This window comes from Rhinopithecus roxellana, chromosome 6, assembly GCF_007565055.1.
Source record: "Rhinopithecus roxellana isolate Shanxi Qingling chromosome 6, ASM756505v1, whole genome shotgun sequence".
In the NCBI taxonomy this organism is placed as follows: domain Eukaryota; kingdom Metazoa; phylum Chordata; class Mammalia; order Primates; family Cercopithecidae; genus Rhinopithecus; species Rhinopithecus roxellana.
Window position 1 is genome coordinate 142,619,867 of NC_044554.1, and position 27,085 is coordinate 142,646,951.

At 39.7% G+C, this 27,085-nt stretch overlaps 1 pseudogene across 1 annotated transcript; it reads left to right on the forward strand.

The window, feature by feature from the left end:
• The first annotated feature begins 20,013 nt into the window (after positions 1-20,013).
• On the forward strand, positions 20,014-21,296 carry LOC115898210 (annotated as a pseudogene). The gene has a single exon (XR_004057890.1). The product of XR_004057890.1 is annotated as a glyceraldehyde-3-phosphate dehydrogenase pseudogene (transcript).
• Positions 21,297-27,085: the final 5,789 nt, after the last annotated feature.

Here is a 27,085-nt window from a genome sequence, read left to right on the forward strand (position 1 = left end):
AATTATAGATCATTTTCTCTTTTTTTGAGAGGGGCTGGCGCCCTCTGTGGTCCAGGCTGAAATGCAGTGGCATGATCACAGCTCACGGCAGCCTCAACCTCCCAGGCTCAAGCAATCCTACTTCAGCCTACCAAGTAGCTGAGACTACAGGCACGTGCCAACACACCCAACTAATTTTTAAGTTTTTTGTAGTAATGAGGTTTCACCATGTTGCCCAGGCTGATCTTGAACTCCCGAGCTCAAGCAACCTGCCCACTTCAGCCTCCCAAAGTGCTAGGATTACAGGTGTGAGCCACTGTATTGGACCAGTCTTCCCATCTTTTAAATATTAAACATTTGATAAATGTCTTTCTGCATAGTTAGAGCACTGTCAAGTTCTCTGTCCCAGCTATAGACAAAGTAGTATCTGTTTAAATAGATATGTTTTTATTTTGTTTTGTTTTTTTGAGACGGAGTCTCGCTCTGTTGCCCAGGCTGGAATGCAGTGGTGTGATACCGGTTCACTGCAACCTCCACCTCCTGGGTTCAAGTGATTATCCTGCCTCAGCCTCCCTTTGAAAAATCATCTATATGTGAGAATGCTATTTTCATTGCACAAGAAATAATGACAGGACAACTGTGGTCAAGAAGAAATTCATAGAATAAAGAGCTTATGTCACCTTGGAGTGCTTAGCGTAGCCCTGGAGGTAACATACGTATTCTTTCCTAAAATTGACCTACTAGATAATGTCCCTTTTTCATATCCTGATTTTCCTTCATGGTTGCCTTCCTCCTATTTTATAAAAGAAAATACTAATGCATCCATTCCAATATGGTACACTGCCCCAAGGATGACAGGCAGATGGCACTAAACAAAGGGACAGTTGTAGAATGTGTGGCTCTTTTAGGCTAGTCCCTTGAGAGAAAAGCTGGAAACTGATGGGAGAGGTGGCTGATTTCTAACAGGCCATCAATTCGTGGCAAGTCTCCATTCTCTGTCTACTCTTCCATCTATCTTTTTTTTCTTTTAGAGACAGAGTCTTGCTCTGTCACCCAGGCTGTAGTGCAGTGGCACTACCTTGACTCACTGCAACCTCTGCCTGGGCTCAAGCAATTTTCCTGCCTCAGCCTCCGGAGTAGCTGGGATACAGGCGGGAGCCACCACACCCAGCTAATTTTTGTGTTTTTAGTAGAGGCAGGGGTTTCGCCATGTTGGCCAGACTGGTCTCGAACTCCTGACCTCAGGTGATCCACCCACCTCGGCCTCTGAAAGTGCTGGGATTACAGGCGCGAGCCACTGTTCTTGGCCCCCTTCCATATATCTAAAAATTATAATTTTGAAGATAAATAGTAATTACACCATGTATGTCTATTAATGTGCTTATTTGAATGGAAAAAATGCAAAATTTTAACTGAAAAATAAACTTGGCCAACTAATTTGACACATCCTGACTGCCAGTTAGGGTACATGGCTAGAATATTCTATAAATTGAAAAAGTTAAATATCATATCTAATATATTGACAAAATTTAAAGATGAAATATTGAAAACATGGTACAAATGTTATGTCAGCTTTTATGTGTTTTTACATATGTCGATGTGTAAGAGAGTTATTCCTCCACTTTAGCAGAATATGAGTAAAAAATGTGAGCCAGCAACTTTGTTGGCTCCAGCATTTCCAAGGTAACCAAAAAGCATAGTCATCCAAGGGCTTAGAATGAAACCAACATGGAACTAGAAGTCTATGGAATATTACTTAACATTTTCCAGCACAGAGTATTTTTCCCAAACAAAACTTGAGATAGCGATTGTAAGGTCAGCACGCATCGGGAAGGGAGAGGAATGCTCAAACAGCAGGGACTCAATAATGAATCCTCAAACCAAAAGCCTATCTTTCTCTGAAAGACAATTTCCTGTTTTTTGTTTGTTTTTATGTAAAACCAGTTTCTATTTTAAAAGTAGTTAGTTATCCATTGCTGTGGAACAAATTACCCTAACATTTGGCCATTTGGCAGCTTTAAACAATAAAAATATGTGATGCTACAGCTTCTGTGAGTCTGGAATCTGGAATCTGGGACTGGCTTGGCTGTGTGGCTTCAGCTCAGCCTCATGAGGTTGCCGTCACGCCATGGGCTGGAGTCGCTGTCTTCCCAGGACTGTAGAATCTGCTTTCAGGGTGACTCATAAGGTTGTTGGTGGACCTCAGGTCTTGCTGACTTTTAGCCAGAACCTCAACTCAACTGCCTGAGTGACCTCATGACATAATCGCTGGCTTCCTCCAGATTGAGCGATCTGAGGGACAAGGAGCCCAAGAAGGAAGTCATCTTTAATAACCTAATATTGGAAGTGACATAACATCACTTCTGCTATATTCTATTGGTCGCGTAGACCAAGCCTGTATAATGTATCAGAGAACTGAATAAGAGTGTGAATACCAGGACATCAGAATAATTTAAGGCCAACCTGGAGACTGGTTACCACAGTAGTTAGTACATACACAAAAATAATTTCTGGATAAATTAAAAATGTTCACCTTGCGAGGCATGGTGGCTCACACCTGTAATCCCAACACTTTTAGGCGGCTGAGGCTGGAGGATCCCTTGATCCCTTGAGCCCAAGACCAGCCTGGGCAACACAGTGAGACCTCATATCTACAAAAGTTAAACAAACAAACCTGGGCATGGTGACACCACCTGTGGTTCCAGCTACTCTCGAGCCTGGAGCAGGAGGATTTGCTTGAGACCTGGAGGTTGAGGCTGCAATGAGGTGTGATCATGCTATGCACTCCAGCTTGGGTGACAGAGTGAGACCCTGACTTAAAAAAAAAAAAAATTTTTAAATTAAAATAAAAGCAAAAAAAAAAAAAAAAAAAAAAAACTCTGAATATAGAAAGTTTAAAATGTGTCTATACTGAAAGGCATATGAATGATAAACCCCAAATACATTATGAGATCAGTAGAGCTTCAACAGATGGATAAAAATAACAAAAGAGTTAATACAATATAAACAGCTTCTATAATAAGAAAAAATAAAGAATTTAACTGAAAATATACAGAGTATGATGAGTCAATTCAAATGGATAATTAAAATGAAAAGATGCTCAACCTTACTGTTAATTGGAGATGTACAACTTAAAATAATAAAATCAGAAAAAATTTACTAAAATCAATAACATTGGTTGTATGAAAAGTGAGTTCTTTTCACATATGGCCTTTACAGTTACAATCTGGCAATAAATATCAAGATTTTTAAAATGCATGTCCATTGATCCACCATTCCATTTCTAGAAATCATTCCACAGTTGTACCCAAAGACCTATGTGCACTGATCACTGTATTAGTGATAGGCTGGTAGATGTAAAATGTGTATAAGAAAAAAACCACCTGGCTGGGCATGGTGGCTCACGCCTGTAATCCCAGCACTTTGGGAGGCCGAGGCAGGTGGATCACCTGAGGTCAGGAGTTTGAGACCAGCCTGGTGAGCCAAGATTGTACCATTGCACCCCAGCCTGGGCAACAAGAGAGAAACTGCCTCAAGAAAGAACTGAAGGAAGGAAGGAAGGAAGGAAGGAAGGAAGGAAGGAAGGAAGGAAGGAAGGAAGGAAGGAAGGAGGAAGGGGAAGGAAGGAGGGTGGAGGGAGGGAGGGAGGGAAGGAAGAAGAAAGGAAGGAAGGAAGGAAGGAAGGAAGGAAGGAAGGAAGGAAGGAAGGAAGGAAGGAAGGAAGGAAGGAAGGAAGGAAAGAAGGAAGGAAGGAAGGAAGGAAAGAAGGAAGGAAGGAAATGACTACCTTAAAAATTATCATGACCTGATGTAAATGAGGAGTTGATGGGTGCTGATGAGTTGATGGGTGCAGCACACCAACATGGCACAAGTATACATATGTAACAAACCTGCACGTTATGCACATGTACCCTAGAACTTAAAGTATAATAATAAAAAAAGAATTATCATGAATCTGTATCATGGAACATTTTTTTTTTTCCTGTGGAACAAATTATCCTAACATTTAGCAGCTTTAAATAATGAACATTTTTAAAACATTTTTTCTGTCATAGTTTCTGTGGGTCAGGAATCTGGAAGCAGCTTAGCAGGGTGGTCACATATATGCATTTCTATCAATCTATGACTCAACAATTTTAGAATACTGCTTGACATTTTCTAGCACAAAGTATTTTTCCCAAACAAAACTTGAGATAGTGATTTTAAGTTAAGGTAAACTAAAACAGATGTTAATAATATATTATTCAAGGAAAAATGCAAGTTTTAAAGAATTTTTTTTCATGAAAAAAGTTATGTGTATGTATACCTTACCCTTATAAATACATACAAGAGAAAAGAAATATTATCTAATAATTGTTATAAATGTTATTTTTGCATGTATCTTGGACAGTGATGGGATGAAGAAAGGGAAAGAATAATTTTTCTTTTTATTCTTCATACCTATTTAGATTTCCTTAGAAAGAGTATCTGATACATTCATAATTTTAAAATTAATGTGTTTATTTTGGAAAACATCAAAAAGCTTTAGGAAAAAAATAGACATTACACAGTATTCAATCAGAAAAATGAGAACTTCTAATGTTCTTATATTTTTACAAATACAGTTTTGCTTAATTCTTTAAAAAATTAAGTCCATTCTATATTATTTTTATATCCTGCTCCTTAATCATACTCTGTATTTTTACCATATCAATAACTATTCTTCAAAAACATGTGTTCTTCATCCAGAAGGGTCACAATTTATTTAATGATTCCAGAATTCTGTATAAGGTATCTTTAACTTTTTGCTTTTAAAAATTACCATTTAAAATACACCTTAATGTACATTTCTGTTCATGTGTGGTTATTTAGAAAAAACAAGGAATTTGGGTCAAAGGGTTTGAACATTTTAACACAATATGATCTCACTTTCTGGATTTGCATTTATACATTTAAATACATTTTACTCCCATTTTGGGCATAGTTCAAGGCAATATCATTTCAGTAAGAAATTAAAAATTATGTGTTAGTGTCTAAAATAGAACACTACACTTTGAAACTTCTGGAATTCAGCTGTTTCCAATTTGCAAACTTTTGTTGGGGTAGAGGGAAATAAAAATCTTTCATTTTCAAACCAAGAAACCAACAGTCGTGAAACGTATCATGTCTTGCATAGTCATAGAATTGTTTGGCTTGAGACAATGTGTGTCCCATTACTAATTCTAAAACACCTCCCAGATCACGCTCATTCAGTGTTTCTGACCTCATCTTCTCTGAACTAATGGAAATCATTTCCTTTCTGCTCTCTGTACTTTTGAGGAATCATAGACTTCGAAGTCCCTCCTGGTATATGCTACACCTGGTATATACCCTGGTATACCTTTTCTTGTGAAATAATGGGTGTAAAATGCTTCTTCCACATAAAACACCTTTTTAGAACTAATCTTTGCATGATTGAAACCTTTACATCTTGTTTTTATGTGTGTTTTAACTATTTTATTGACATACAGCATCTAGAAAAGTGCATCTAAGTCTTTGGCTTGAATGGAAATAGCACACCTGCGTAATCAGCGATCCAGTGAAGAAATGGAACATTAGACTCCTTCTGCCTCTCCCAACCTCAGCCTCCACCTGAGAAATCATGATCCTGGATTCTTTTTGCCTATGTTTGAAATGGATGCATTTAATATTATTTTGTTAATGTCTTCTTTTACTCAACTTTGTTTTACCTTTTTTGTTATTCTTTAGTTGTTTTCTGGTGTGTGATTAAGTAGACACAGTTGACCTACCAACAATAATGCCCAGCTCTTTCAGCAGAAACCTGTGAAATGAGAACATTATTTTTTAACGAGCCTGAATGTTGCACTATGTTCTTGGCAGAGAATAATTTCTAGGTACATACCTGTTTTTCGGAGATCATCTTTGGAGCACATGCTTTTCCTCATTACAAAAAAAAAAAAAATCATCCGTGTCTTCTCTGGAAGAATAGTCACATCTTTATGGACAAGATAGATTTTTTTAAATGAAATCATAAACTACTGTGGCTTCAGTCCTTTGGACTTCTTTCCACATTTGACTTTTGCGGCTGTGTAAGTGGAAAGGTAGAGATAGGAACTTGGAATTGATTGGCTTGAGCATGTAGACACCATTCTGCCATTTAATTTGCTATTAAACTAATTAGCTAGCCACTTAACTCTTGTTATTTACTTTGCTTAATTGTAAAAATAAGAGCTTGGACAAGATTCATCCTTAAACCAATAGTGTGAGCCACCCAAAGTAATCTGCAAAACTCTGTTTTCATCAGATTGTCAGTGGTCTGTGACCTAAGGAAAGTAAAATATGACTGGACTACCTTGCTGATCCTCAAACTTCAGCATGCATCAGGATCACCCAAGGGTTTGTTATGGTTGATTGCACCCCTGCCAGCGTGTGTCTGACTCTGTAGGTCTGGGTGGAAGGATTTGCATGTCTAACAAGTTCCCAGATGACACTATTCTGTGTCAGAACCACATTTGGAGGCGGGGCCAAATGGTTACTAAGCTACATTTCTGTGCTTTCTGAAGTCCATTATGTCTTCAGTTAAGGAGACAGACTGTATTTTGTTCAACTCTGTATCTTCAATTGCCTTGTAGTGTAGCACATAGCTTGGCAGGTAGTTGGTGTCCTGTAAAGTTTGAATGTCTAAATGAGCGAATGTGTATTAAGAATTCCTTTTTAGGCCAGGCGTGGTGGCTCACGCCTGTAATCCCAGCACTTTGGGAGGCTGAGGCAGGCGGATCACAAGGTCAGGAGATCGAGACCATCCTGGCTGACATGGTGAAACCCCGTGTCTACTAAAAATACAAAAAATTAGCCGGGCGTGGTGGTGGGCACCTGTGGTCCCAGCTACTCGGGAGGCTGAGGCAGGAGGATGGCGTGAACCCAGGAGGCGGAGCTTGCAGTGAGCCGAGATCGCCCCACTGCACTCCAGCCTGTGAGACAGAGTGAGACTCCATCTCAAAAAAAAAAAAAAAAAAAAAAAAAATAGAAATCCTTTTCAAAGAGTTTATCATAAATTCATCCTAAATTTGTCGTATACCTTCTTTAAAAATTTCGGCATTGGAGCCACAGCCTGGCTGTTACTTCACGAGAATTTGGATTAATGCACTAAATAAAAACGCATCATTATTGATTATGTCATTCTCTGGAACAGAGCCAATACAATGTGGGCCCATAATGTATTTATAAAATACTCCTGACACTTTCTTTTATTATTTGTTTTCAAATGGAGCAAAAAGAACTTTACTGTGAGGATTGTCTAACCAGGTTCTGTAACAATGCCACTTACTCTTTTTTAAAAGTTGTTCAAATTTTTATATATTTAGGGAGTACAAGTACAGATTTCTTAGGTGCATAGATTGTACAGTGGTGAAGTCTGGGCTTTTAGTGTACTCACCGCCCAAATAGTGTACATTGTACCCGACAGGCAATTTCTCACCCCTCAGTCCCACCCCTGCCTTTTGTAGTCTCCAGTGTCTATTCTTCCACTCTATGTCCATGTGTGCCCATTGTTTAGCTCCCACTTGTGAAAGTCAATACATGTGATATTTGACTTTCTGTTTCTGAGGGTTTTTTTCTTTCCAAAAAATCCTAAATTTTTTTTTTTTTTTTTTTTTTTTTTTACTTTTTAAGTATTTTCAAGTATTTTTATTTTGTATTTTTTTGTTGTTGTTGTTGTTTTTGTTGTTGTTGTTGTTTTTAATACTTTTATTTTAAGTTCAAGGGTACATGTGCAGGTTTGTTACATAGGTAAACCTGTGCCATGGGAGTTTGTTGTTCAGATTTTTTTTTTTTTTTTTTTTTTTTTTTTTATTATACTTTAAGTTCTAGGGTACATGTGCATAACGTGCAGGTTTGTTACATATGTATACTTATGCCATGTTGGTGTGCTGCACCCATCAACTCGTCAGCACCCATCAATTCATCATTTATATCATGTATAACTCCCCAATGCAATCCCTCCCTCCTCCCCCCTCCCCCCTCCCCATGATAGGCCCCAGTGCGTGATGTTCCCCTTCCCGAGTCCAGGTGATCTCATTGTTCAGTTCCCACCTATGAGTGAGAACATGAGGTGTTTGGTTTTCTCTTCTTGTGATAGTTTGCTAAGAATGATGGTTTCCAGCTGCATCCATGTCCCTACAAAGGACGCAAACTCATCCTTTTTTATGGCTGCATAGTATTCCATGGTGTATATGTGCCACATTTTCTTAATCCAGTCTGTCACAGATGGACATTTGGGTTGATTCCAAGTCTTTGCTATTGTGAATAGTGCCGCAATAAACATACGTGTACATGTGTCTTTGTAGTAGAATAATTTATAATCCTTTGGGTATATACCCAGTAGTGGGATAGCTGGGTCATATGGTACATCTAGTTCTAGATCCTTGAGGAATTGCCATACTGTTTTCCATAATGGTTGAACTAGTTTACAATCCCACCAACAGTGTAAAAGTGTTCCTATTTCTCCACATCCTCTCCAACACCTGTTGTTTCCTGACTTCTTAATGATTGCCATTCTAACTGGTGTGAGATGGTATCTCATTGTGGTTTCGATTTGCATTTCTCTGATGGCGAGTGATGATGAGCATTTTTTCATGTGTCTGTTGGCTGTATGAATATCTTCTTTTGAGAAATGTCTGTTCATATCCTTTGCCCACTTTTTGATGGGGTTGTTTGTTTTTTTCTTGTATATTTGTTTGAGTTCTTTGTAGATTCTGGATATTAGCCCTTTGTCAGATGAGTAGGTTGCAAAAATTTTCTCCCATTCTGTAGGTTGCCTGTTCACTCTGATGGTAGTTTCTTTTGCTGTGCAAAAGCTCTTTAGTTTAATTAGATCCCATTTGTCAATTTTTGCTTTTGCTGCCGTTGCTTTTGGTGTTTTAGACATGAAGTCCTTGCCCATGCCTATGTCCTGAATGGTACTACCTAGATTTTCTTCTAGGGTTTTTATGGTATTAGGTCTAACATTTAAGTCTCTGATCCATCTTGAATTAATCTTCGTATAAGGGGTAAGGAAAGGATCCAGTTTCAGCTTTCTACTTATGGCTAGCCAATTTTCCCAGCACCATTTATTAAATAGGGAATCCTTTCCCCATTTCTGGTTTCTCTCAGGTTTGTCAAAGATCAGATGGCTGTAGATGTGCGGTATTAGTTCTGAGGACTCTGTTCTGTTCCATTGGTCTATATCTCTGTTTTGGTACCAGTACCATGCTGTTTTGGTTACTGTAGCCTTGTAGTATAGTTTGAAGTCAGGTAGCGTGATGCCTCCAGCTTTGTCCTTTTGACTTAGGATTGTCTTGGCAATGCGGGCTCTTTTTTGGTTCCATATGAACTTTAAAGCAGTTTTTTCCAATTCTGTGAAGAAACTCATTGGTAGCTTGATGGGGATGGCATTGAATCTATAAATAACCTTGGGGAGTATGGCCATTTTCACGATATTGATTCTTCCTATCCATGAGCATGGTATGTTCTTCCATTTGTTTGTGTCCTCTTTTATTTCACTGAGCAGTGGTTTGTAGTTCTCCTTGAAGAGGTCCTTTACATCCCTCGTAAGCTGGATTCCTAGGTATTTTATTCTCTTTGAAGCAATTGTGAATGGAAGTTCACTCCTGATTTGGCTCTCTGCTTGTCTGTTACTGGTGTATAAGAATGCTTGTGATTTTTGCACATTAATTTTGTATCCTGAGACTTTGCTGAAGTTGCTTATCAGCTTAAGGAGATTTTGGGCTAAGACGATGGGGTTTTCTAAATATACAATCATGTCATCTGCAAACAGGGACAATTTGACTTCTTCTTTTCCTAACTGGATACCCTTGATTTCTTTCTCTTGCCTGATTGCCCTAGCCAGAACTTCCAACACTATGTTGAATAGGAGTGGTGAGAGAGGGCATCCCTGTCTTGTGCCAGTTTTCAAAGGGAATTTTTCCAGTTTTTGCCCATTCAGTATGATATTAGCTGTGGGTTTGTCATAAATAGCTCTTATTATTTTGAGGTACGTTCCATCAATACCGAATTTATTGAGCGTTTTTAGCATGAAGGGCTGTTGAATTTTGTCAAAAGCCTTTTCTGCATCTATTGAGACAATCATGTGGTTCTTGTCTTTGGTTCTGTTTATATGCTGGATTACGTTTATTGATTTGCGAATGTTGAACCAGCCTTGCATCCCAGGGATGAAGCCCACTTGATCATGGTGGATAAGCTTTTTGATGTGCTGCTGAATCTGGTTTGCCAGTATTTTATTGAGAATTTTTGCATCAATGTTCATCAGGGATATTGGTCTAAAATTCTCTTTTTTTGTTGTGTCTCTGCCAGGCTTTGGTATCAGGATGATGTTGGCCTCATAAAATGAGTTCGGGAGGATTCCCTCTTTTTCTATTGATTGGAATAGTTTCAGAAGGAATGGTACCAGCTCCTCCTTGTACCTCTGGTAGAATTCAACTGTGAATCCATCTGGTCCTGGACTTTTTTTGGTGGGTAGGCTATTAATTGTTGCCTCAATTTCAGAGCCTGCTATTGGTCTATTCAGGGATTCAACTTCTTCCTGGTTTAGCCTTGGAAGAGTGTAAGTGTCCAGGAAATTATCCATTTCTTCTAGATTTTCTAGTTGATTTGCGTAGAGGCGTTTATAGTATTCTCTGATGGTAGTTTGTATTTCTGTGGGGTCAGTGGTGATATCCCCTTTATCATTTTTTATTGCATCTATTTGATTCCTCTCTCTTTTCTTCTTTATTAGCCTTGCTAGCGGTCTGTCAATTTTGTTGATCTTTTCAAAAAACCAACTCCTGGATTCATTGATTTTTTGGAGGGTTTTTTGTGTCTCTATCTCCTTCAGTTCGGCTCTGATCTTAGTTATTTCTTGCCTTCTGCTAGCTTTTGAATGTGATTGCTCTTGCCTCTCTAGTTCTTTTAATTGTGATGTTAGAGTGTCAATTTTAGATCTTTCCTGCTTTCTCTTGTGGGCATTTAGTGCTATAAATTTCCCTCTACACACTGCTTTAAATGTGTCCCAGAGATTCTGGTATGTTGTATCTTTGTTCTCATTGGTTTCAAAGAACATCTTTATTTCCACTTTCATTTCGTTATGTACCCAGTAGTCATTCAGGAGCAGGTTGTTCAGTTTCCATGTAGTTGAGCGGTTTTGATTGAATTTCTTAGTCCTGAGTTCTAGTTTGATTGCACTGTGGTCTGAGAGACAGTTTATTATAATTTCTGTTCTTGTACATTTGCTGAGGAGTGCTTTACTTCCAATTATGTGGTCAATTTTGGAATAAGTGCAATGTGGTGCTGAGAAGAATGTATATTCTGTTGATTTGGGGTGGAGAGTTCTATAGATGTCTATTAGGTCCGCTTGGTGCAGAGATGAGTTCAATTCCTGGATATCCTTGTTAACTTTCTGTCTCGTTGATCTGTCTAATGTTGACAGCGGAGTGTTGAAGTCTCCCATTATTATTGTATGGGAGTCTAAGTCTCTTTGTAAGTCTCTAAGGACTTGCTTTATGAATCTGGGTGCTCCTGTATTGGGTGCATATATATTTAGGAGAGTTAGCTCTTCCTGTTGAATTGATCCCTTTACCATTATGTAATGGCCTTCTTTGTCTCTTTTGATCTTTGATGGTTTAAAGTCTGTTTTATCAGAGACAAGGATTGCAACCCCTGCTTTTTTTTGTTCTCCATTTGCTTGGTAGATCTTCCTCCATCCCTTTATTTTGAGCCTATGTATGTCTCTGCATGTGAGATGGGTCTCCTGAATACAGCAGACTGATGGGTCTTGACTCTTTATCCAGTTTGCCAGTCTGTGTCTTTTAATTGGAGCATTTAGTCCATTAACATTTAAGGTTAATATTGTTATGTGTGAACTTGATCCTGCCATTATGATATTAACTGGTTATTTTGCTCGTTAGTTGATGCAGTTTCTTCCTAGCCTCGATGGTCTTTACATTTTGGCATGTTTTTGCGATGGCTGGTACCGGTTGTTCCTTTCCATGGTTAGGGCTTCCTTCAGGGTCTCTTGTAAGGCAGGCCTGGTGGTGACAAAATCTCTAAGCATTTGCTTATCTGTAAAGGATTTTATTTCTCCTTCACTGATGAAACTTAGTTTGGCTGGATATGAAATTCTGGGTTTAAAATTCTTTTCTTTAAGAACGTTGAATATTGGCCCCCACTCTCTTCTGGCTTGTAGAGTTTCTGCCGAGAGATCTGCTGTTATTCTGATGGGCTTCCCTTTGTGGGTAACCCAACCTTTCTCTCTGGCTGCCCTTAAGATTTTTTCCTTCATTTCAACTTTGGTGAATCTGGCAATTATGTGTCTTGGAGTTGCTCTTCTGGAGGAGTATCTTTGTGGCGTTCTCTGTATTTCCTGAATTTGAATGTTGGCCTGCCCTACTAGGTTGGGGAAGTTCTCCTGGATGATATCCTGAAGAGTGTTTTCCAACTTGGTTCCATTTTCCCCCTCACTTTCAGGCACCCCAATCAGACGTAGATTTGGTCTTTTTACGTAATCCCATACTTCTTGCAGGCTTTGCTCATTTCTTTTTCTTCTTTTTTCTTTTGGTTTCTCTTCTCGCTTCTTTTCATTCATTTGATCTTCAATCGCTGATACTCTTTCTTCCAGTTGATCGAGTCGGTTACTGAAGCTTGTGCATTTGTCACGTATTTCTCGTGTCATGGTTTTCATCTCTGTCATTTCGTTTATGATCTTCTCTGCATTAATTAGTCTAGCTGTCAATTCTTCCACTCTTTTTTCAAGATTTTTAGTTTCTTTGCGCTGGGTACGTAATTCCTCCTTTAGCTCTGATAAGTTTGATGGACTGAAGCCTTCTTCTCTCCTCTCGTCCAAGTCATTCTCTGACCAGCTTTGATCCGTTGCTGGCGATGGGCTGCGCTCCTTTGCAGGGGGAGATGCGCTCTTATTTTTTGAATTTCCAGCTTTTCTGCCCTGCTTCTTCCCCATCTTTGTGGTTTTATCTGTCTCTGGTCTTTGATGGTGGTGACGTACTGATGGGGTTTTGGTATAGGTGTCCTTCCTGTTTGATAGTTTTCCTTCTGACAGTCAGAAGGACTGTCTGTTGGTCTGTTGGAGATTGCTTGAGGTCCACTCCAGACCCTGTTTGCCTGGGTATCAGCAGCAGAGGTTGCCGAAGATAGAATATTGCTGAACAGCGAGTGTACCTGTCTGATTCTTCCTTTGGAAGTTTCCTCTCAGGGGTGTACTCCACCCTGTGAGGTGTGGGGTGTCAGACTGCCCCTAGTGGGGGATTTCTCCCAGCTAGGCTACTCAGGGGTCAGGGACACACCTGAGCAGGCAGTCTGTCCGTTCTCAGATCTCAACCTCCGCGTTGGGAGATCCACGGCTCTCCCCAAAGCTGTCAGACAGAGTCGTTCGCGTCTGCACCGGCTCCCGCTACTTCCCCTGTTGGTCTTCCGCTGTGAGCTGTCCCCAGAGGTGGAGACTACAGAGACAGGCAGGCTTCCTTGAGCTGCTGTGAGCTCCACCCAGTTCGAGCGTCCCAGCGGCTTTGTTTACCTACTTAAGCCTCAGCAATGGCGGGCGCCCCTCCCCCAGCCTCGCTGCTGCCTTGTGGATAGATCGCGGCAGACTGCTGTGTTAGCAGTGAGGGAGGCTTCGTGGGCGTGGGACCCTCCCGGCCAGGTGTGGGATATGTTCTCCTGGTGTGCCTGTATGCTTACAGCGCAGTATTGGGATGGGAGTTACCTGATTTTCCAGGTGTTGTGTGTCTCAGTTCCCCTGGCTAGGAAAAGGGATCCCCTTCCCCCTTGCGCTTCCAGGTGAGGCGATGCCTCGCCCTGCTTCAGCTCTCGCTGGTCAGGCTGCAGCAGCTGACCAGCACCGATTGTCCGGCACTCCCTAGTGAGATGATCCCAGTACCTCAGTTCAAAATGCAGAAATCACAGGTCTTCTGTGTCGCTCGCGCTGGGAGTTGGAGACTGGAGCTGTTCCTATTCCTTTATTTTGTATTTTTAAAAATACTTTTCAGCCAGGCGCAGTGGCTCACGCCTGTAATCCCAGCACTTTGGGAAGCTGAGGCGGGTGGATCCCCTGTGGTCAGGAGTTCAAGACCAGCCTGGCCAACATGGTGAAACCCCATCTCTACTAAAAATAGAAAAATTAGCCAGGTGTGGTGGCTCACACGTGTAGTCCCAGCTACTTGGGAGGCTGAGGCAGGAGAATAGCCTGAACCCGGAAGGCAGAGGTTGCAGTGAGCCGAGATTGAGCCATTGTACTCCAGCCTGAGTGACAGAGCCAGACTCTGTCTCAAAATAAAATAAAATAAAATAAAATAGAATAAAATAAAATAAAACACTTTGAAAGTATTTTAAGAGGTACAGGAGGGTGGGAAATATCTCAATTCAAATAGTCTTGACTTTTTTAAAATAATTTTTTAGTCCCCAGGGAAGAAGCAGTACTTGATGTTTTACAACCAACTAAATCCTTTGAGGAATCTTAGACCTTTTTGTAACATTATCTTTTCTTTTTAGCAGGAAATCCTCATGGTTTTCTGAGTGTAGTCTCCAGACTGGCAGCACTGATATTCCCTGGGGGCTAGCTGGACATGAAGACTGTCAGGATCCCCCCAAGACATGCAAAATCAGAAACTCTGGAGGTGGACTGAGCAATGTATTTTGACAAGCCCTCCTGGTGATTCGGACGCAAGCTTAGGCTTAAGAATACTGACCTACCCCAAACTTCAGGTGTCAAAACATCTTGGAACACATTCCCAAGGAGACATAAAGGCAAGCAGACAAGAACTGAGGCAGTACCAGGCTTTGGCACAGGATAAGGGATTAGTGAGATGGTAGCTTTCATTTTTCCTGAAAGCTGATTAAAGTCTGGCAAATATCTCTCGGGGCAAGATGTCCTGGCATCCTTCAGTGGGTTTTACCTGATGTAAGAGGATAGAAGACGTCAGTGCCCTATAGCTATATGACAGCCAATCTGAACTCATTCCCAAGTGTGTGGGAACACTACGAAAAGTAATAGTCCTAAAACTGGTCTTGATTTTTTTTTATCTTAGTGAGCAATAAAGTGAAAATGTATTTAGCTTTTTTTCTTTTTTCCAGTGTGCTCACAATTACAACTAAACAACAATTTTTGTTGTAGTACCAAACAACAACTTCTAAATACAAGAAAATCTGAGAGATGACTATTTACAACATATCTAAAACTTTCAGAGAATAGAGAGTAACACAGGTGCTACAGAGTAGGGAAAGATGAATTTTCTGTGTATATGCGTCTAGCAGTCTAGATAGGAGGGTACCAGGCTAACTAGCTTGCAACAAAGGATTTTAAAATTCTGATGCTGAGGATAAAATAACATATGAAATATTTGATTATTTATCTTGCTTTGGACCAACCTTAAAGTTTTTTCATGGATTTTAGAAAAACTGTTCACTTTGCCAATATGACCTCTAGTGTTTTGTTCAAATCACAACCTGTTTCACATCACAGCTTGTACCTGCTAAATGACTTTGAAATATTTTGAGCAATGACAATGGCCAATGAATTATCTACAAGTGCATTGTTTAATTTCCATATATTTGAGGTTTAAAATACATGGTTGTAATTACTTTCTAGTTTAATTTCATTGTGGTAGGAGAACATAACTGGTAAGATTCCAAAGCTTTTAAATTTATTGAGACTTGTTTTATAGCCCAGCATATGGTCTATCTTGGTGAATATGCCATTTGCACTTGAAAACAATGTGTAATCTACAGTTGTTGGGTGGAGTGTTCTACAAATATTGATGAAGTCTTGGTAGTTGATAGTGTTGTTCAGAAGTTCTGCATGTTTAATGTTTTTGTTTTGTTTTTGTTTGCCTGGTAATTGTATCAGTTGCTGAGAAAGGGGTATTAAAATCTCAGACTATGACTGTAAACTGTACATTTCTCTGTTTAATTTGGCCAGTTTTGCTTTATATATCTGGAAGCTCTGTTATTAGATGCATACAGATTTATGATTGTTATGTCTTTCTCATGAGTTGGCCAATGAAATGTCCCGCTTTACCTAGTAATAATCTTGGTTTTGTCCCCCTTTTAATCCACAGATATCTGATTTTTATAAAACAACTTTAACAGTCTTCAGTTTAACTTTCTTTTTTTTTTTTTTTTTGAAATGGAGTCTCGCTCTGTCACCCAGGCTGGAGTCCAGTGCCATGAACTCAGCTCACTGCAATCTCTGCTTCTCAGGTTCAAGCAATTCTCCTGCCTCAGCCTCCCGAGTAGCTGGGATTACAGGTGTGCACTACTGCACTGGGCCAAGTCTTGCTTTAAAAAAAAAAAATTATTATGACAATTTCAGCCTTCTAAATGGTATGTTTGGCTCATTATTAATATGGCTGTTTAAGTCTATAATTTTAGTTTTCTCCTGCTTGTTCCTTCTGGTTGTATTCCTCTGCTCCTCTTTTCCTGCCTTCTTTTTGGATAATTGAATATTTTTTAGAATTCCATTTTAATTTATCTATTGCTTTTTAGCTGTACCTCTTTATGCTATCTTTGTAGTGGTTGTCCTAGGGATTTCACTGTACAATCTTCAATTTTCAGTCTAGTGAGAGTTAATATTGTAACCTGTTGCATAAAATATACCGTGTAATTGTACAGGTCTATTTACCCTCTCCTCAATCATTTGTATAATAGTTGTCATATATATTACATCTGTAAACATTCTGGACTCCAAAATACAATGTTATAAATTTTTGTTTTAAACAGTTCTATTCATTTTTAATTAAGAAAAATGTGTTTTTCACTGGGCGGGGGGAGGGACTGGATCAGGAAGAATAGCTAATGGTTGCTGGGCTTAATACCTAGGTGATGGGTTGGTCTGTGCAGCAAACCACCATGGCACACGTTTACCGATGTGACAACCCTGCACATCCTACACATGGACCCTGAAACTGAGACAAACTAAAAACAAATTTAAAAACAAAATAGAAAAAGCAAAATATGTTTTATATTTACCCATTTATTTACTATATCTAGTGTTCCTCTTTCTAAAGATCTGAGTTTCCATCTGGTATCATTTCTTTTATATATATATATACATATAATGATTGTACAAATTAATTGCAAAACAAAAACAAAACCCTACTTTTAGAATTTCTAGTAGTGTAAATCTGCTGAAAAATGATCTTGTTTCCTTTTGTATGAAAATGTCTTTATTTTGCTTTAATTTTTAAAGTATATTTTTATTGGATAGAGTGTTCATCTGGGTTTGCAGTTTTTATCTTTCAGCATTTTAAAGATCTTGTTACACTGTCTTATGGCTCCATTTTTTTCCTGATGAGAAGTCAGTGAGCTTTCAAATCATTGTTCTAGACCTGCCCCCAGGCTAAAAGCTATCTCTCTATACTATGTATGTATGTACATATGTATGTATGTATGTGTATCTATCTATCTATCTATCTATCTATCTATCTATCTATCTATCAATCATCTATCTATCTGTATCTATCTATCTATGTACCTACCTACTGATTAGGTCCTGTAGGATAAAAATCTTGATTAAAACTTAGCAACCGGGAATTTATGTTGATGTGGAAAAGGAAAACTTCCTTTAGGAAGTTAATCACAAAATTAATATCACAAAATTAATATCACACAGTGAATGAGCATCAGTATCATACAATCTGAGCAGGGGATCCGAGGCACGGCAGCTGTCAGGGCTCTGATGTTTTGTGGGCTTGTAGCACCTTCAAAACATATTACACCGTTTTATGCTCTAGTTGATTGGAAAAACACAAAATTACAAATCTTGCCATATTCCCTGATAGTTTTTGAATCACCTCCATTGGCAACTTGTTCAAAGCACTTAAGAGATAATGACAGTAAACCATTTTAGAAATAGATTATGGGTTTCATTACTTTCCAGAGCTTACTCAATGTCTCAATTATTTACTGTAATGTAATATCAATATACAAGGATACTAAAATCTATATTAGTATTCTACCAGAGAAACAGAACCAGTAGAATGTAGGATATATATATATATATATATACACACACACACACACACCCACTCACACATACACACAGATATACAGATGCACATACAGGTATTCTTTATATGAGAGAGAGAGATTTATTGCTCAGAATTGGTTTATGTGTTGTAGGGGTGACTAGGCAAGTCTAAAGTCCACAGAAAAGGCAGGCTAGAAATCTTTAGCAAGAGCTAAGATTGCAGTTCACGAGTGGAGTTTCTTCCTGTGAAGACCCAGGAAACCAGAAAAACCTAATTTTTGCTCTTAAAACCTTTCAACTGATTGGATAAGTCCTACCCAGATTATGAGGATAATCTCCCTTACTTAAAGTCATCTTATTGTAGATCTTAACCACATCTACAAAACACCTTAACCAAGTTGACACACAAAGCAAACCATCACATATTTACATATTTAAGAACATTAAGTACTAAATAGGACTAATCATGGAATAACCAAAAAAAAAAAAAAACTGTGAGTTATAGACCTGCTGGAAATGGAGAATGTGTAGCCTAGTAGGAAGTAAAATAAGATTTGTTTGTTATGGCAAAAGTCCCAATATTGTTGAAATCCTCCCCTGATAAATTACTCTACTTCTCCCCCTCCACTCTCACTCCCTATGAGGGTCCCAAGAGAACCATACACACAAGAATCAAGAGTAAATAGAAATGATAGTATCACAATGTCCTATATATTACAATATCTTTTACAGGGTGTGGGTAAAATTAAGAGAACACTAATACACTCTGAGCCTACTCCTTCCCTTTACCTCCCCACATCTGTCTATATCTTGGTTGTAGCATATTTAGAGGTATCTTTAGACAGAAGGAGATTATCAGGGCTCCCAGAGAGACCCTGATTCTATTTACCTGACAAGCCACATGGAAAAAGAAGAAGAGATATTACTAGCCAGAGGGCAGGCCCTGCTATCTGTACTTACAGCATGAGGCAGGAAGAGGTTCAATATCGAGATGTTCACTTTCTGACACGTACAATGTTTCTACTCATGAGCAACTATTTCCTCATCCATGGCTTTAAATACAATGGTGAGATCAGCAGCTTCTCTTCCCTGGAAGTAAGGATGAGGCATAAGTAAAATGTGGACAGACACAGGGCTTAGCATAGACAGAGGAAGTTTTACGATCCCCTCCTCCTCTTCGACTTTTAGTAAAAATTTAAACAAACAATATCCTTAGAAATCAGGGCAGATTACTAAAATACTTTCTTGGTTTTTAAAAATTCTTAATTAATTAATTAATTTCTTATGAAAATTTCAAATTCCTAACAATCTCATAAAATACTACTAAAATATTTCTTTTAGTGCATAAATTTGGCAAAAGAAATGGATTTTTCACATTTCTCTACATTAGAATCAAATGTATATTCACAGGTTGTTTTCATTTAAGGTTAAATTCTAGTGCTTAGTAAAAGGAGAATGAGAAGAGGTAGGTAGAAAAACTCAGCAATGACAAGATTTCCATTTTTCTCTTTTTAAATTCCATATATTCTTTTCCCCTTCTCACTACTGTACTTGACTAGTCTTTTAAAAAAATAATAATTTTTTTTTTTTTTTGAGACAGAGCCACTAGCATCCAGGTAGTGAGGGCTTGCCAAAAGTAGCTCATGGAAGTTACTTATAGCCAACAGCCCGCCTCCCACGTGAAATGTATGTGCCATTTTGAATATCAGAGTCTCTCTCTTTTTTTTCTTTTTTTTGAGATGTGGTGTCTCTCTGTTGCCCAGGCTGGAGTGCAATGGTGTGATCTCGGCTCATTGCAACCTCCACCTCCTGGGTTCAAGGGATTCTCCTGCCTCAGCCTCCTGAGTAGCTGGAATTACAGACGTGCACCACCATGCCTGGCTAATTTTTGTATTTTTAGAGAGGTGGCTTTGCCATGTTGGCCAGGCTGGTCTCGAATTCCTGACCTCAAGTGATCCACCCACCTCAGCCTCCCAAAGTGTTGGCATTACAGGTGTGAGCCACTGTGCCCCGCCTCACTTGAGTAGTTTTAAAAAAATAAAATAGGCTCTCTGCTCCTCCTGTTCGAGAGTCAGCCGCATCTTCTTTTGCATCGCCAGCGCATCCCTGAGACACCATGGGGAAGGTGAAGGTCGGAGTCAACGGATTTGGTCGTATTGGGCGCCTGGTCACCAGGGCTGCTTTTAACTCTGGTAAAGTGGATATTGTTGCCATCAATGACCCCTTCATTGATCTCAACTACATGGTTTACATGTTCCAGTACGATTCCACCCACGGCAAGTTCCATGGCACCGTGAAGGCTGAGAACGGGAAGCTTGTCATCAATGGAAGCCCCATCACCATCTTCCAGGAGCGAGATCCCTCCAAAATCAAGTGGGGCGATGCTGGCGCTGAGTACGTCGTGGAGTCCACTGGCGTCTTCACCACCACGGAGAAGGCTGGGGCTCATTTGCAAGGGGGAGCCAAAAGAGTCATCATCTCCGCCCCCTCTGCGGACGCCCCCATGTTCGTCATGGGTGTGAACCATGAGAAGTACGACAACAGCCTCAAGATCGTCAGCAACGCCTCCTGCACCACCAACTGCTTAGCACCCCTGGCCAAGGTCATCCATGACAACTTTGGTATCGTGGAAGGACTCATGACCACAGTCCATGCCATCACTGCCACCCAGAAGACTGTGGATGGCCCCTCCGGGAAACTGTGGCGTGATGGCCGCGGTGCTCTCCAGAACATCATCCCCGCCTCTACTGGCGCTGCCAAGGCTGTGGGCAAGGTCATCCCTGAGCTGAACGGGAAGCTCACTGGCATGGCCTTCCGTGTCCCCACTGCCAACGTGTCAGTGGTGGACCTGACCTGCCGTCTGGAAAAACCTGCCAAATATGATGACATCAAGAAGGTGGTGAAGCAGGCGTCGGAGGGCCCCCTCAAGGGCATCCTGGGCTACACTGAGCACCAGGTGGTCTCCTCCGACTTCAACAGCGACACCCACTCTTCCACCTTCGACACTGGGGCTGGCATTGCCCTCAACGACCACTTCGTCAAGCTCATTTCCTGGTATGACAACGAATTTGGCTACAGCAACAGGGTGGTGGACCTCATGGCCCACATGGCCTCCAAGGAGTAAGACCCCTGGACCACCAGCCCCAGCGAGAGCACAAGAGGAAGAGAGAGGCCCTCACTGCTGGGGAGTCCCTGCCACACTCAGTCCCCCGCCACACTGAATCTCCCCTCAGTTTCCATGTAGACCCCTTGAAGAGGGGAGGGGCCTAGGGAGCCCCACTTTGTCGTGTACCATCAATAAAATCCCCTGTGCTCAGCCAAAAAAAAATAAATAAATAAAATAAAATAAAATAAAATAAAATAAAATAAGTTCCACATATTGATGCATACAGATCTTAATTATGGCCAAAGCAAAGAGACTTGGAGACTAGGAATAGCATATTTTAATGCATATGAACACTGATCCTTATTACGTTGTGTGTGTGTGTGTGTGTGTGTGTGTGTGTGTGTGTATCTATACGAGTATCTTTAGTTATCATCCTTTTAAAAAATTAGTAACCATTGATCTAGTAATTCTGTAGTTTACTTTCAGTTTAGATTAGCTTCTTTTTTAGTTCATTTCATCAGGGGTGAGAGTAGATGAATAGCAACAAAGAAAAAAAACTCATTTTCTCTGACATATATCTCTCTAAAGACATATTCTTACTTCATGGAAAAATTAATGTCTTTCTATATTTATTAACAACAATAAAATTAATAGTTTATATTTATTGGGTGACTTCTATATTTCTAGCAATGATGTTCAACATGGTGTATGCCTTATTTTATTTGATCTTCACAAATTTTTTGAGGTCAGTGTGATTGATTATATTTTCACATATTACAAAGATAGAAAAGTTAAGGAACACACCCAAGTTCATATAGATAATAAAAATGGATTCAATGCAATCTTATTTCAGAAACCATGTTCTTAACCATTATGTGGTTATTCCATTTGATATGGTTTAACTCTGTGTCCCCACTTAAATCTCTCCTTGAATTGTAATAATTTCCACGTGTCAAGGATGGGACCAGGTGGGAGGTGATTAGATCACAGGGGCGGTTTCCCCCATGCTGTTCTTATGATAATGAGTGAGTCTCATCTGGCATTTCCCCTGCTTGCGCTCACTCCATCCTGCCACCCTCTGAAGAAGTTGCCTGCTTTTCCTTTGCCTTCTGCCACGATTGTAAGTTTCCTGAGGCCTCCTCAGCAATGCTGAACTGTGAGTCAATTAAGCCTCTTCCCTTTATAAATTACCCAGTTGTGGGTATTTTTTCATAGCATTATGAGAACAGACTTATACATCATTACATGGGGATAACAAGATTATATTTTTTAAGTGCTGAAAATATTATGAATTCACGTTTTCTTCAGATCAAAATTATATTTCCCTAAACCATCCAGAAAAATCTCTAAAATAGATATTACAACCTTTTTATTCTTACAATAGCTTGTGGGGAACCATGTTTGTTTATGTTCAGAGTCTGAATTAGCATAATTTTGGAGACAAGTGCATCGTGTGGGGAGTCAAAAGATCATAGCTTCTCTGTTGTTCATTCTTATCTCCTCTTGTCTTGAGTTCCTTCTCTTGCAATGTCAGAGGTTAGACATGATGACCTCTAGTATTTCTCTGAGTCTTTCTAAGAACTATTCCACACTTCCATAAATAAGACCTGAGACTTGGAGATGATCCAGAACTGCCTTCTGACCTCTTTGAATCAACACTCTCAGGATACCCTAAAAAACGATTATAAGAGTAAGATTAGACCAGACATGGTGGCTCATGCCTGTAATCCCAGCACTTTGGGAGGCCAAGGAGGGAGGATTGCTTGAACTCAGGAGTGTGAGACCAGCCTGGGCAACATAGTGAGACCTGTCTCTACAAAAAATAAAAAATTAGCCGGACGTGGTGGTGTTTGCCTATAGTTCTAGCTACTTGGGAGGCTGAGGCAGGAAGATCACTTGAGCCCAGGAGTTTGAGGTTACAATGAACTGTGATTGTGCTACTGCACTCCAGCCTGGGTAACAGAAAGAGACCCTCTCAAAAACAAACAAACAAAAAACAAAAACAAAAACAAAACCAGAGAGATTGAAAGATTTTCTAATTCCACAAATCACAATTTTTTAACAATTGATGAAATTCATAAAAGCCACTGATATTCCCCCCTTCTGTTAAAAAAAAAGTTATTTCTATATACAATGACCAACAAAGTTGGAAGCAAACAAATTAACTCCTCAGAATCTATTATGATTTGTGCATTATGTTAGATATGGGGAAAATATTCTAATTCTTAAAATCATTCTGAAAGTAAAGAGTGATTCTAACAGTGAAAGATTTGTAACTGAAGCAATACAGTAGATGCCTTTGAAAATTGGACTGCAAAATATGCTAAAAATGTGTGCACTCAGGAAAATTACATAGGACACATGAAAGAATATGCCACTTCTACAAAAAACAAATAGCACCCAGCTAGTGAGGGCTTCCCAGAAGTAACTCATGGAAGTTAGTTATAGCCAACAGCCTGCCTCCCACATGAAATGTATGTGCCATTTTGAATATCAGTCTCTTAACTGAATCTCATTTTTGTCCTGAGGGCTGTTTTTCCTTCTGACATGTTCTCACAATGGAAAAATGAAGAAGAAAGGGGAAAATGCGGTGTGAAGAGTAAGAGAGTTACAAAAAGGAATTGTGTGTCAATCGGTGCTGACATAACGAAGTGCCTGCTCCAATGGCCCCTTTCTCCTGTTCACAACTCAGCAGTTAGCCTAAGAACACTGCATAATACTGTTTGAGGGGAAAAAGATTTTAAAAAGCAAAAGCCCATGTTCTAAGAAATACGATAACTCAAATTATATTTTTGTTTTTAAAAACTCAGGTAATAGGTCCGGTGCAGTGGTTCACCTGTAATCTCACACTTTGGGAGGCTGAGGCAAGCTGATCACTTGAGCCCAGGAATTCAAGATCAGCCTGGGCAACACAGTGAGACCCTGTCTGTACAAAAAATCAAAAAAAAAATAAAAAATAATAACCAGGACCTGGTGTGGTGTCTCACGCCTGTAGTCCCAGCACTTTGGGAGGCCCAGGTGGGCAGATCACTTGAGGTCAGGAGTTTGAGACCAGCCTGGCCAATATGGTGAAACCCCATCTCTACCAAAAATATAAAAAATTAGCCGGGTGTGGTGGCTTGTACTTGTAATCTCAGCTGTTCTGGAGGCTGAGGCAGGAGACTGCAGTGAGCCGAGATCGTGCCACTGCACTCCAGCCTGGGCAACAGAGTGGGACTCCATCTCAAAAAAATAAATAAATAAATAACCGGGCATGGTGGCATATACCTGTAGTCCCAGATACTTGGGAGACAGGGTGGAAAGATCGCTGAAGCCTGGGAGTTCAATGCTGCAGTAAGCTGTGATTGTACCACTGCACTCCAGCCTGGACAACAAAGCAAGACCCTGTCTCAAAACAAAACAACAACAACAGCAAAACTCAGGTAATAAATTTGAATTGTCCAATAATCAATTAAGGATTATGGTCTAGTAGTGTTTCTTTTGGATGCATTCTTCTTTTCTTCCCCTAAACACTGAAAACAAAATTTAAAAAATGAAAAACAGTGTTGAAGATCTCAGTTTTGCAACGTGACTGGCATGGTTAGAGGTGGTGCTAGTTCCCAGGATTGCAATACCCAGAATTAACTAAATTTAACTTTGTGCCTCGCCTTTTTTAAAATGTGAACTCCCACAGCCCATCTTTCAGCAGGATTGTAGCAGAAAGTGCTGGAGGACACACACAGCAGAACAACCCTCCGTTTACTGCCTTAGAACATAAATGAGGCCGGGACGAGAGAGCAAGCACTGAATTTGGCCTAGAGAATGAAGGGGGAAGGAATAATATTTTTATTCTACGTGGAGGCAGAAGTAAGCAGCAGACAATCTGGGCTCTGAATCAAATAGGTGAGAGGATAGTCAGAGGAAATTTCCAAGATCAATATTTAATTAAGGAAAATAAAAGTATTGCAGTGGAGAAACATTTTTCATATCAATTTGGTCTGATGGTTCTAGACTTATCTCAAATAATAAAGGTTCAGGGTGAGTTATTTCTACTCAAATTTGCAGGAAACCCAAATTAGATTCAGCAGGGATGAGCAGTTAACATTTCCTGATAAGAGCCACTAACTGAGTCTAAGTACTGGCGTTTCCTTCAATCGTCCTCTAAATTGTCTGTCTTAAGATTAATTTGTTAGTGATTTTGTTATAGTGAATAAGCCTTCTAATCTATATCTTAGCCACATGTAGGAGAATCCTAGCTTTTTTTTTTTTTTTCTTTTGAGATGGAGTCTCACTCTGTCGCCCAGGTTGGAGTGCAGTGACACGATCTCAGCTCACCATAGCCTCCGCCTCCTGGGTTCAAGTGATTCTCCCGCCTTAGCCTCCCAAATAGCTGGGATTACAGGCACCCACCACCACACTCGGCTACTTCTTGTATTTTCAGTAGAGATGGGGTTTCACCATGCTGACCAGGCTGACCTCAAACTCCTGACCTCAAGTGATCTGCCCACCTGGGTCTCCCAAAGTGTTGGGAGTACAGGCGTGAGCCACCCTGCACAGCTTCTAGCTATTTATTATAAGACAGCTTAGGCAACACAATTCACCTGAGACTTCAACTACCTTTCATGTTGGTCAGCAAATGGAGGCAGTGACTTGAACAGCATTAATCTCACAAACACAAACCTAAAAGCGACACCACAGACTAAATGTGCAAATCCCACAACAGAGATGACTGATAGCTTATTACATACAGATCATTGCATTTGTTTCCTAATGACATTGAAACAAATTACCACAAATGTAGTGGCTTAAAACCACACAAATGTATTATTTTACAATAGGCAGAGCTGCTGTATTCCTTCTGGATGCTCTAGGGAGGAATTCAGGTCCTTTTCTAGCTTCTACAGGCTGCCCACATTGCTTGGCCAGTGGCTCCTTCCTCCAGCCTCAAAGCCAGCAGCATAGCTTCTACCTCTCTGGTTACAGGGCCTACTCCCCTTCTTAGAGGACCCTTGTGATTCTATGGGACCCACCTGGAGAATCCAGGATCCTCTCCCCATCTCAAAATCCTTTCTTGATCACATCTGTAAATTATACTTTGCCATGTAAAGTAACATATTCACAAGTTCCAGAGATTAGGAAAAGGACATCTTTGGGAGCCATTATTCAACCTACAACAACTGTCAAAATGTGAATCAGAATATAAAGCAGTTTTATTACAATGCTCATTCACAGCGAATAAGGTAAAACAAATTATAATCCCCAGATACTTTAATTAAGCCTTGATTAAATTAAGGGGAAAGAAAAGGTACTAGACAAAGATTTCTAAAAGCAACCCTGTAAGGAAAAATGAAAAGGTGTTGAAATAATAGAATGAGAATGCAAGGTACTAGGTTAGTCATTACTATGTGTTTAGAGAGGTAAGGAAGAAAGAGAATGAATGAAGATATTTAGACTTTATTTGCTATAAAAAATAAGTTAAATCTACATTTAGTCTGTCCCTTATCATCCTAAAACAGAATATCTTAGTCCGTTTACTAAAAAGGGAAGGGAAATCTTCCTTAATATGTCAATTTTGGGGTTTTTTTTACATTTATATTATTTTTATTAGTTATGCTGTAAGGACTATTGACCTTAGAACGCTTTCATCTTATGAAAAACAATGTTTGTGAAAATATTCATTTTAGAGAATTGCTTATTCACTTAAAGTTGCGAACAATGTTTGCTTAGGAGGTTGAATTTACTCACCAGCCTGGTGATCATTATTGACTATGATTTCATTGATACTGTTGTAACCAATTCAGCCAGTTAAAAAAATAGAAGTTCAGTCATATAAGTTAAGAAGGCTATTTACTTATAGCCTTCTTACTTGTAAAACTTTATTTACAAATCAATACTAGTTGATTTTTTAAATTGTCATTTTTAAAACACAACAAAAAAATCTTCCCATTCTCTGTAGCACAATATGTTTGTGTCTTCTGATCCTTCTGACTCTTCTCAGTAGACTGCATTTGTGCCTTGCATGTGGATGTCCG